The sequence below is a fragment of the Polistes fuscatus genome, unplaced genomic scaffold, assembly GCF_010416935.1.
Source record: "Polistes fuscatus isolate 324 unplaced genomic scaffold, CU_Pfus_HIC Scaffold11, whole genome shotgun sequence".
Classification (NCBI taxonomy): Eukaryota; Metazoa; Arthropoda; class Insecta; order Hymenoptera; family Vespidae; genus Polistes; species Polistes fuscatus.
In genome coordinates this window covers 3,957,876-3,970,616 of record NW_025113009.1, presented here as the reverse complement: position 1 = coordinate 3,970,616, position 12,741 = coordinate 3,957,876, and the positions used below count along the sequence as shown (strand labels likewise).

General features: G+C 39.9%; 1 long non-coding RNA gene across 1 annotated transcript; it reads left to right on the top strand.

The window, feature by feature from the left end:
- The first annotated feature begins 471 nt into the window (after nucleotides 1-471).
- On the top strand, nucleotides 472-12,724 carry LOC122526439. The gene is made up of 2 exons (XR_006306059.1): nucleotides 472-554; nucleotides 12,559-12,724. It is a non-coding gene; the product is annotated as an uncharacterized LOC122526439 (long non-coding RNA).
- Nucleotides 12,725-12,741: the final 17 nt, after the last annotated feature.

The following is a 12,741-nucleotide window of genomic DNA, read 5'->3' as shown; positions in this document are numbered from 1 at the left end:
CGTACACGAAGATTATAACTCGGCGACGAAATGTTTAACGAAATAAAAACAATATTCGAATGTAAATACCGGCCGAGGAGCGAGATATGTATGTATATACGTATAAACAAAACATTCAATGATCGATAAACCGTTCTTGCGATAACTTTGACCTCTTACACACCTCTACCATTCTCAGTCGTTATTCTTCTCGGTTAGCAACGTGACGTGTTTAGATGTGTTCCTACCGTACGTATTATACATTTTTAAACTCATTTACATTAGATACAATGTTTTTTATCCTATTTCTTAACGATTCTTTAATTAATAAATGTATATACATACACATCACTTGCTAACAGTACCCACACACACGTACACATATGCACATCATTTGCACAGTAATAAAACACGCACGCGTACACGCGAAATAAATTTGATACTTTTTTTAATACCGTTTTTACATTTTTCAGCGTTCGAAGAAGACTGGCAAGGAGTATAGAAATATCAAGAAATTACATTGGACAATCGCCGAACTATTTTCTTATTAGGAACCAGTGATAATCGCAATCGATGTAAGTCAATCATAATTATGCAGAAGCGCTATCTAAAAACAGCAAGTCGTTTTTCATACACTCGATCTCCTTTCATATATTATTTTCTCAAATTATCGACGATAAGAAAATTTGTCTAGAAAGGTTAAACCGTTTAAATATTTTTAGTAAAAACGTTATACAATCGGTTTTTCGTATTATTCGAGTGTGTTTCTCGTTAAAGAATTAGTTTTTGAAATTATCTCACCGGGGAACGGAATTTTAATATTTCAGGTATATATGTAAATGTGTATGAATATTAAATATCAAATGTTATCGATAAAAAAGTATACGTTATAATAAGATTATTAAAATGTTTATATAGAAATTAGAGAATGGAATTTTAATATTTTAAGTATATATGTATATATGTTATTGTTAAAACGTGAAGTCCGTTAATTTATGAAATAACCAGCTAAGCCATGGAACATATTAACTGTCCAGTTACAATATGAAAGAAGATAGAATAATATACATTAACTCGGTACAATATGATTTTACAAGGAGCCAATGGTTAAGCTATAAAATGGAAATTTGATCCGTAGATTAGATTCGATAGAAAAGCACGATTAACGGAACATTGGTTTTCAAAGTACAGGGAAAGATAAAAACGGATAACGACGATCATTATTGTAGAAAGAAAAGCAGACCTTAACGACGGATAAAATTCATTCATTATGAAATCATAGCAGCGAGAAAAGATTAACCCCTTTCGTGTGATCGACTAGGAAATATTTAAAAAAAAAAAAAAAATCGAAAGAATATATCATCGCGATTACGTCACGTCGAAAGATTAATTAGATGAAAAAGAAATATATTACTATACTCGAAAGATCGGAGAACGGTATACATATTTCAAGTGCATTTTATAGCACAAATAAAGCGAGAACGAAAACACATCGATTTTCTTGAAGAAAAAGAGGAAAACATGGGGAGTGTTTTTAAAGACTCGTTTGAAAAAGAAAATGGGAAGGAGGGGTGGTAGTTTGGCTTCTTCCAAAAGTGGAACTTGTTTACCGTAATACCGTAGAATAGAGAACTAGGATCATAGTAGAATCGGGACGATATTTTGGAGGCACGTGTTACTTGCTTTGAATAACGAACGTCGTGTCAAAAGTAACACGCAACTGGTACGGTACCAGCTGCATTGGTATCAACGTAGAGAGAGAAAGAGAGAGAGGGAGAGAGAGAGGAACTTTTCTACAGAGAAATTGCTTTTGCAAAGAGCTAGAGGTATTATGTCGAGTTATCGAGCAAGCGAAACATTAATTTTCTGTAAACGGATTTAAGCGGGCCGTTTTAACTTTTCACCAGCATCAATCACCTCCTTCGTCCAACCTTTCTCTTTTTTTTCTCCGTTTCTTTTTTATTTCTTTTTTTTTTTTTTTCTATTTTTTCTTTTCTTTCTTTTTCCATATAACACTCTCCATCTCCCCCGTCTCGCAAATACATTTTTTTCCATCCTTTTTTCTTTCTTTTTTTTTTCGTTCGCGTAAAGTAGCCGGGCGATTTAAAAAATTTTCAATCCAACCCCGATGGAGTGAGAAAGAGGGTGAGTTTTTGATCTGGAACGAAAGCACGGCCGATATACTCTCTCCGATGGTGCTGACGGATATCTTCTAAATCGAATGATTAACGACCGATCGATCCGGATGACATTTAAACTCGTGGAAATGCATCCTCGAACGATCGCAACGTCGCAATTAACCGTTTCTAACGAATATAAGCGTTTCGAACTTTCTTACTTGAACTTTAGTTTTGCCAGTACGAAAACTATCCAAAATGTCTGTCCCTTTTCTCTCTGTCTTTATCTCTCTTTCTCTTTCTTTCTTTCGAAGGAATCGACACTTTTCGAAGTAAGGGGATTCCCCAATCAAAGTTAGATAATTTTCTTTTCAAATTAATCAAGACCATTTGAATGATCAGCATTTGCGGCACGAATTACAACGTAGAATAAAATGAAGAAAAAGAAGAAGAAGAAGAAGAAGAAGAAGAATCTGCTTCTAATGATTAGACGTAACTATTTTACTTAGTAAAGATCAAGCGATCCTTTTACATCCTCAACTCGGTTCGTCGATGAAAACAATATGCCCGTCGTTAATAGAGTTTCCATTAAGCGGCGGATAATCCCAAATTCTCTTACTAATACTCGAGCCACAATTTCATTTTCCATTAACGCCCACCTATCCTGATCGACTGTTCTCTCTCACTTTCTCTCTCTCTCTTTATGATCGTCGGTATTATTCTGTTCCACGCCGCTACTAATATACATCATAATGATTAAACGCGCACTGCCAACTGCCTAAAATGTCTCGTAAATTAATTAATGAACACTTTTTCTTTTTTTCTTTTTTTTTTTCTCCTATCCTATGCTCATATCGTTCGCAAGGGATACCCTCCCAACCAACTCTCTTCGTTATTTACGAGAACACCAATTACGATTTAGTTCGATAAAAAACGTAATTAATACGTTTCTATCTCGTTCTAATTATGTTAATTCTATTCACTAAACTATGGATGTCATTTTATTTTTTGTTTTTTAATTATTCTTAAAACATCTGATAAAAGGAGAAAAAGAGGGAGAAGGACGGGCTTGTTAGATTTTATTCAGGTAATTCGTTTTTAGCTGGAAAAGCGTCTGCGTTACTTGGTACAGTTTAATTAATTAATATTTGCGCGACAACTTTCACGGTACTCTGAGCGATAATAATTAATATTATAATGACACGAAAATCCGTGGTAGGACGATTTATCGCAGTTATGGATTCTCCGTGAGCTACTGGCTAAAGCGTCGGTTAATTTTTTAATTCGCGTAATTGCAGACGATATCTCTTCTCTCTAACCCCTCTCCTCTCCCCCTTTCCCACCCTCTCTCTTCCCTTTTCGTTTCTCGCTCGGTGGCTCGTTATTTCGCATTCATTACAATATTTCGACGCGTACTTACTCCGTTTGAAAGTGAAAGAGAGAAAGAGAAAGAGAATGGAGCCTCGGTTATTCGTTCGCCTCGTTTCGCTAGCCTGCACTACGAGATAGCTACTTTTCAAAGTTAATAAATCGTCCATGTAATTGCCGGTAATTTCTGCAGTTTCTCTACATCATACTGTTAGAAGCGTTACCAACACCAGGTCTATGTTAAAACTTCTTACTTTCCTCCCCCTCACCCTTCATACTCTCTGTATTTTCTTTTTAACGTCTGTAACTTTTCATGTAACTCTTTGAGTTAAGTTTCGTTCAAAAAGGGGAAAGAAAGATAGAGGATCTAACTCTTGGTTCTACACTCTCTTATTCTCTCTCTCTCTCTCTCTCTCTCTCATCGATGAGCAAAAGGCGCTTGGCTTCGTAGCTTCGAACTTGAATCAAAGTGGAAACAAAAAGAAAGAAAGAAACAAGTAAAACAAGTGGGATGATAACGTATTTCCCTAGGTTTTACGAATTGCCAAGACAAAATAGAAATCCGCGGATAGGATTTTATCAGACTTGAAGAATAATTTCATACTTCGCGGTGACTTATCATTTAAAAGGATTCAAGGATCCCGAGAAAGGTAGGTAAAAGGACGATGGAAGAAGAAGGAACGCTGTGAAACGTCCTCGAAATGGATGACACTAGAGAGCCGAGTCATTTTCTTTATCCCAGCGTTCCTCTCCACCTTTTCCTTCTCCTCTTCCTCTTTTTCTTCTCTCGCGATTTCAAGCTTTCCGCGAATAAAAGCGTCGGTCTCGGCGTACCAGGGGCGAAGCTCATCGCACATACCATTCCAGAGTCTGAAGAAATTTTCAATCAAACGTTTGGAATGCCCGGAGCCATCCACATCGCGTGCCACGCCAGGGAAATAATGCATGACCGCGAACGAAGGAGAGAAAACAGCCCCTGACTCAGGCGCAACTCAAATCCCCCGCCCACCCTCCCCTGACGACGATGAGAGAGAGAGAGAGAGAGAGAGAAAGCTCACCCTTTATCCAGCTGCGAGAAGACGATGGCGATGGTGATGGAGAGGAACCCTCTTATTCGTGACATACCAATAATGGATGCGGGATTAAAGGGGCGTAAGGTTTACGGATTCGACTCTCGTATACCGAGTGCAGACACATTTGATTTACGAGCTTGTTCACGTTTCTTGGATTCTTTTTCCCGTCAGACTTTACCCGGGATATAAAGCAGGCTGAGCCTCCATTTTTGTTTATTCTGGAATTCTCCCAAGGAGAGGTTTACCTCGGAACGACTTTCGACGCGAGAGATAAGATGCTACGTTCTTCTCTTTCTCTTTTACTTTTACTCCTTTCGCACACCTTTTCCTACCAATCATTCTTTTCTTTTTTTTTCCTTTCTTCTTTCTTTCTTTCTTTCTATTTTCCTTTCCGTAAGCTTGTTGTAAAATGCCAGACTCGGATGGATAACGTATGAAGACTAGCGAACTTTAAAACTATATCTACTATATGTGTACACGTAGTATGCGTTCGGAATATCCGAGTGACTTTTATCAAATCGTTTGATATTACATTAAAAAGTATCGTAATAAAATTATCGTTTTATTTGATCGTAATAGAAATAAGATAATTTTATGGAAGTTTAAAATAAGCGAGAGAGGAAGATTGACATTTTCTATTTCCTCGTTGTCTCTTTCTTTAGTTTTTCTTTCTTTTCTTTTCCTTGAAGGGTGAAGTAGTATCAGTCTTGAGGAAAAAGGAAACTCTCGGTCGAAATTTATTTATCGTGTCAGTGTCCTCGACAACGACCGACTTTCGAATCGACGGGTCAGGAGTTTACGAGCGTTGCAACTCCGCGATGGAACGATGTTGGAGAAGAGGGAATGGAGGGTAAAGAGGAGGAGAAGGAGAAGGAGGTGGAGGAGAAAGAGTAGAAATAGGAGTAAGAGTAGGAGGAGGATGGGACGGTGGGTTACCGTAGGTCGAAAACGCGAAAGCATTCGATGGTGGTGGTGATGGTGGTGGTAGTGGTGGCAGTGGTGGCAGTAACCTGGTTGGACGACGTCCAGGCACCACTCTGTACTCTTGACGTTCTCCACCAGCTGATCGGCCGGCACGAAAGCTCGTCGTAGGATGCTATGAGAGAGAAGAGAGAAGCTTTGGTGCTTCCTCGCACAGTAGCAACGCACAAAACGTGGGAATGGGGCTCCAGTCCGAACGGCGCCACGACGCTTTCCGGCTGGCTGTCGCTAAGAGGATGACTCCAGTCAGACAGAGATAGAATATAGCAGATAGAGAGAGAGAGACGGAGAGAGACAGAAATATCTGCCACGCTTGAGAGGGTTGAGAAAGAGACAGAGATAGAAACGGGAGGGAGAAAGCTCGACGCGACCGCTCGTAAAATCGAATTATTAGTTACCACCGCACCGGCACAATTCACGAAAACATCTCGTTAAATCACACCACCCTTCTTCCTTTCCCTTCTCAACCCTTTCCACTTCTTCCCTACGCTTTCCGCTTTACTGTCCTCGCACGAAAACACGAAAACCACTTTACGAACCGGCTACTCGCTTTTAACTCCCATACCTGTTCTTGTCCCTAGCTACTACCTACTACTTCTACTACTACTACTACTACTACTATTACTATTGTTACTACTCCTTTTACTAAACGTTAGCTACGATTGCCAGAAATACGAATGTTGAGAGGATTCGGTAACGTGGTGGTATGGCTTTCGCAGAATTCTAACATTTTTTTTTAAACGAGTCACCCTCCATTTCTCTTCATTTTTTTTGTCTTTCATCAGTAGCTTTTTGTAGGATACATTTATCACTAATTCTTGGATTTGTAAGAAAATATTCAGAGGCTGCTTCTAGGACGTAGAAAAACATGGCACAGGTTCGTGCGTCTCCAACGATTTGCCAATTTAGCTTCCCCTTTTTAAAGAAATATGATATTACACGCACGATTAAGCAACGGCTAGATTAGGGCAATTTTCCGAGTTAGAATCGGAGACTGTGATCCTCATGCACGAATAATCTCGAAAGGCAAATCGAGAATATTCTCAACGATCGGGATCGATTAGAATCGCGCGACTCCTTCAGAAGGGTTTGTTATCCAATCGAGAATACCACTCGTGCTTTCGACCAATAGAGATTAGACGTATACTCTTCTTCCCTTCCTTATCCTTCTGTATCTACATACCTTCCTCTTTCCATTGAAATACAGGTATTATTTTTACATTGATAGTAATTAAATTATATCCCTTAAGTTTAAGCACAATCGTTAAATTCATAGGAACAACTGAATTTTGGTAAGAACAAAATGTACGTTTTGGAAGTAAACCAAATAATAATCTATTGGTTTATTGGATTCTTATCGAGATCAATAAGTTATTCGAAACTTCTGGCCAATGGTGTATGCACGTCTAACCGGATGGAGTATGAAATTGAATTATATAAACATGGATAAGATATTCGTTTGAAAGAAAACGATACAAATCTTATTCCTCTGGCGACACTCATTGGTTTCTTTTTCATATTCTTCTTTGAAATAGTGAAGCTTTACGAGACCATGCACTCTCGACGAGTAAACTTTATCGATATATCGATAACATCGACAACGACATGGATTTAGAAGGAAAGGAATGGGAAAATAGGGAACATACTTTCGGTTAGATTTTTCTTTTCGTAGCGCGACTTACGGATAACGTTAGAGTATCGTTTTCTTCTTACCCAAGTAGAACCATTCTACATATACCCTCCTTTCAACGTGTTATTTCTTTTTTCTCATACGTTTCCTATGCAGGAAACAGGATTTATTCTTGGGTCTTGGGACGGAAACGCGATGTCAAAATATGCTGCGATAGAAATAATAGAGAGAAAAAGGGAAAGCTTAGACAATTTCTTCGACCAAAGGGAAAGAGATATATATATATATGAATGTACATATATAAATACAGTAAACAGGATATCTACACATATACGTATAAAGAGTCAAAAGACTGTACTGCAGAAAACTCTACCAGAGCTAAAAACTCTAACCAGAACAGTGAAACTTTCGGTGCTTTTCAAATGAAACTGAAAAATATTTGATCACGTGACGTTGCTAACTTAAAAGATTTACTCGCACTCGTTCATGCGTTACGGGAGATAAACGAAAAGATTCAAAGTCGTTCGGAGATTTTCGAAAAAGGCAATACGAGAAGGTAAAAGGAGAGAATGAGGAAAAAGAAAAAAAAAAAGAAGAATAACTTTGCGATCGCTTGGTAAGGATTCAAAGGGAAAGAGAGAGAGAGAGAAAGAGAATAAGGTGGATTCGAAAGGAAAAAGGTCGTCGGGTGATACGCCGGTTAGTCGGACGTGACGTCGGAGTTCATTTAAAAGAGGAAACCGAAAGAGAGAAAGAGGTAGATAGAAGAGGGTTGGGAAGGGTTTCGAGGTGACGAGACGTTAGTAGAGTGGGTGAGAAGTCGAAGAGGACTGATCGAGAAAGAGAGAAAAATAAAGGTTGGAGTGAGTGTCCTCGAAGACTAGGTAGGTGGCTGCTGGTGCTGCTGCTGCTACTGCTGGGGAACGCGAATGATTCGAAAAGTTATGCGAGTGTAGGTGAATTTGCCAGTAGGACCAACACTAGTTTTATGCCAGAGCGTGTGTCCGTATAGGACGTTGGGTGTGTGTTGGCGGAGTTTCGATGGTTTTCGAGAGGGGCGAGGGAGGGTGGCAGGAATCTTTCCGTCGGAGGAGCCATCGCGTTCTTTCTTTCTCTTTCTTTCATTTCATTTTCTTTTGCTTCTTTTCTAGCACTCGAAATCTGGGGTGGTTGTAGTGGTGGTCTCCTTCCCTCTCCTTCTTTCTCACTTCGGGTTTAGGTGGTAGGTAGCTGTCGGTCTTTCGGTGGAGGTATCGGTGGAGGTATCGGTGGAAGGAAGTACCGAGTGGCCGAAAGGCGGCGTGCTCGCTTGCCACGGTGTGTGTCCGATGTTATCTGTGGTTGCCATGGGGATGCTATTGATTGGCCGACGCGCCGACAGACGTCACGGGAGTCGCGGCGCCGCTTCGACTATTGCCCCCCCCTTACCCCTCTAACTTCCACCTCACCCCCTAACTAAGCTCTCCCTTCCATCACCGATTCGCCACCACCACCACCACCACCCTCTCCTCTCCTCTCCTCTCTTCTTTCTCTCGCTCTTTCTCTCTTTGCTTCGACCTCGCGCGTCCATCCAACCACCCACCACCACCACCACCACCACCTTTTTCTCCTCCCCCGATAAGCCGAGCAATGCACCAGCTCGCGCGACCGCCAGGAAGCGGAGGGCATCAGCTGAGCGTCGCGACGCCCGGCGTCGTTCTGCCCGTCGTTCGATTATCTTCGACCGAGTACGTTCTTACGGTTCTAGAACGATTACGCCACCAATCACCCTCCGTCTCTCCCTCCGCCGCCTCCTCCTCCTCCTCCTCCTCCTCTTATTCCACTTCTACGTAATTTGCAGCTCTCGGTTTCACGAGTCCGCGACCTCCACGAGTTATTCTCTTTCTCTTTCTATTAGTATTGCTATCGTTGATAGGTCCTTGCCGACAACGTGCGTTACACAGAGATACATACGTGTATATACATATATGCGAGAATACGGAGTATATAATAGTAGTAGAATAGAAAGAGAAAGAGACGACTTCCGCGCTACACGGACAACAGCCACCCCGGCGCCTAACGAGTCGTATAAAACGCAAGCGAGAGAGGGTGTCCACGTGAGTTCGTGCTTGCACGCGAGTTCCCTGAACACACTCGCCTTCCTGCCGTTGGGAAATACGCTAGAATCTCGATTATCGGAACGACCATTATCGGAGTATTCCATTATCTGCCTCGCCTATTCACCACCGACCGAATAGAATCAACCTGAGAGGGGTAAAGAGTAAGATAGAAGGGAGAGAAAACGAAAGCCTTGCTGCTGTTAAGCCTTTATGAATCTACTACTATTACCTACGTTGGAGAAGGAGGAGCACGAGGAGGAGGAGGAGGATGAGGTGGCGGAGGAGTTAGATGGAGGCCTTTTTCTTTCCTTTTTAATTTCTTTTACTCTCCTTCTCTCTGCCATTTTTCTTTTTCTGTCTTCTTCTTCTTCTTTTTATTTTTTCAAGAACTTAAGGCTCTCCTATTATTTGAATAATTTGCTCTTTTAATTAATCCGATTCTCTTGGTAACTGGCGAAGCTGGAAATTGAAGTGGATTCTTAATTGAGAGGTCAAAAGAAATAAAAAAAGAAAAGGAAAAAAAGAAAGAAGATAGTGAGATAGATAGATAGATAGATAGATAGGTATATAAAGAATATCTTATTTCTAATCTCTTTCCTTTCATTTTACACACGCATACGAGAACTTTCTGACGCAATATAGTTCGCCAACGTTACTGCTACCACTGTGGAACCAACCTGACCGAGCGTTATATCGGGAACAAGTGTGTCACAGAGCGTTGAATTACAGTCGTACAGTCGACGTGTCGTAAAGCACAGATGCGATTACCGAGTTACCGTAACCGATCCACGATCCGATTCTGGCAAATGTTTCTTCATAATCGGACGACGAAGTAAAAGGCTAACTGGCACGAATAACTTAGACGATTTTTCGCCAAATCCGTCCTTCCGAGAAAAAAAATATTCAACTAACATAAATTAGACGACTATATACGTTTTTTGAATCTACGTTTTTATATAGTATTTGCCTGACAAAACTATATGACACGTCATACACTAACTAGTATTATACTTTATGCATATGTAAATTCGATTGTAAAAATATAAAAAAGATAAAAAAACCGCCGATATGGAAATGAGATGGGATTAGCGATAAACAGAGTCAACGAAAGGAATTTAAAGTAGTGATTAAAATGAATTTAACGTAGATAAATTAATCGATCGTTAGAATAATCTTTTATAGGTTCAGCGTGAAATGCATTCTTCTAACGAACATTGCTAACGAAGTTACAGTAGACGACTCAACTAAACTACGTTCGTCAAATGTAATCCGAAATTTTGATTTTCAGCTTTCGAAAGTTAAATGATCCTTTTCTTCTTCGCCGCGTAAAATATGTCACTATTATAAAAAATGAACGTTTTAATTTTAAAACAAACCTATTCCTCACCTTTCCCCTCCTGAAAAAAATATCGCACAATTGTCCCTGAAATTTTAGCGCTAAATAAAAAGGCCAAAAATGTCGCATCGATAAAAAAAAATGTTGCGAGTTTGACGAGATAAAAATTTGTTTCGAACTGGTAAATAATTTTGTAGCAATTAAATTAAAAACAAAACAAAAAGATCAGAAATATGTAGACATGCATATACGTGTATATAATTTAAAAGTTACATGGTGTTTTCTAGAGAAGGGATAAATGGGGAGGGGTTTTAACTCGTCTATAGTTAGAGGTAAAAACGTCGGTTATATGCATACGTAAGTTAGATCGTAAAAATATAGTGACCGATATGGAAATGCGAAGGATTATCGATAAACAGAGTCGACGAAAGGAGTTTAAAGTGGCGACTACAATAGCTCGCGTGGCAATTAATCGATCGTTAGAAAAGGAAAGAAATAAAGAGAGAAACATAGGTCGGCGCCATCGTTGTCGTTCCTAGTCGTTGAACAAAAACGAACAACCACCACCACCACCACCATCACCATCACCGACACCGACATCGACACCAACATCGGCAAACACCCACCCCTTCCTCCCCCATACGTACCATACACATACGTGTCTCGTAACGTTTACTACAACCGACAACGGAATTAAGGACGTTATATTCTCATTTCTACGCCTCCGGAGATTCATAAGCAGATAGATTGCCTACGTTGGAGGGTACTTTAATATGCACGCTAAGCGGCCGCCTAACCTAATGATTATTAATTGCCACGGTGACAATATGTAGTACAGTACCGTTGTGTTTACGGGGAACCGGGTTTGCAGCTGCACCAGTTTTATTAGCACACCGACACCACCGACACTTTGTAAGGTCTCCCAAAGTAATATACATCTTCGTGGGCGAATAATAATCGTTGTTTCGAACTTCCTACGCTCCCAAAGTCCTAAGCTTCTTCGTTAATACGCCTTCGCTTTCGTCTAACCGAGCCGACTTCGTGTCGTTCCTTGTAATATCATTTAACGTTCGAGTAGGTAACCTAAGAGAGAGAACGTATTTATTCTACGTTAAGGATACCCCTAAATATAATATGCGTATTATACTTTATGTTACTTCATTCGATCGTTTGCTATAATCTACTATGAACATTTTATTCTTTTTTTTCTTTTTTCTTAAATCATTTTATTCCATTCGATAATCGTTTTAATCGATAATCGTTTTAATCGATCTCCGTTCTTCTTCTTCTTCTTCTTTTTTTTTTAATTTTATTTTAATTAGTTATAACGAAGCCAACATAAACGGGGAGAGGAGAAGACTTTAATTTTCACCAAACTCGATTGAATTCCCATGGAATTTTTAGCGATGCGATTATAACCTTGGCATATACCGTAGAAAGTAATCAAGAGAGATAGAGATAGAAAAGAAGAGCTCATCGATGAAGAATTATTTTTTACGCGCGAAACGCCGGCGCAACGAAAATATATGAATATTAACGACCATCCCCCTCTATTGCTCGCGACTATAAATCTCTCTCTTTTTTTCTCCCTTCTTCTCTCCTTCTCTCTCTCTCTCTCTCTATCATCCGTGAGCACGAGCATTTTCTCTCGACGAAAACCGTTCCGCGACTACTACTGGAAGCTAAATAATCTACCGTTGCCTTGGGTCGAAATGGATTTTCATTTCAATGCGTAATCCACTTCGCGGTGCTCCGACACACCCGGAAAATAATTGTATTCGTTGGGAAAGTTAGCGTACGTTATATAAATTCCAAGACGCATCTAGCTAGACACGCAAATACACGCACACATACACGTACAATGATTGAATATGAGAGAGAGAGAGAGAGAGAGAGAGATCATTTCGATCGTTACTGAACAAAAAATAGTACGTTGACATTTTTTTTTTTTTTTTTTATGTGATTTTTCTTACAGAGGGTGCAACGTGACGAATAGCGAATTCTCCTTATTACTTCGTTGAAGAAGAGAGAATCGTTTTCTTTCGATATTCCGGTGAGATCGTCTTTTGTACGCCGAGAATGAGCGACCGATCCTTAAGAAGAAAGGTCGAAAAAAAGAAGACGAAGAAGAAGAAGAAAAATAAAAGAGAAAAAGGAA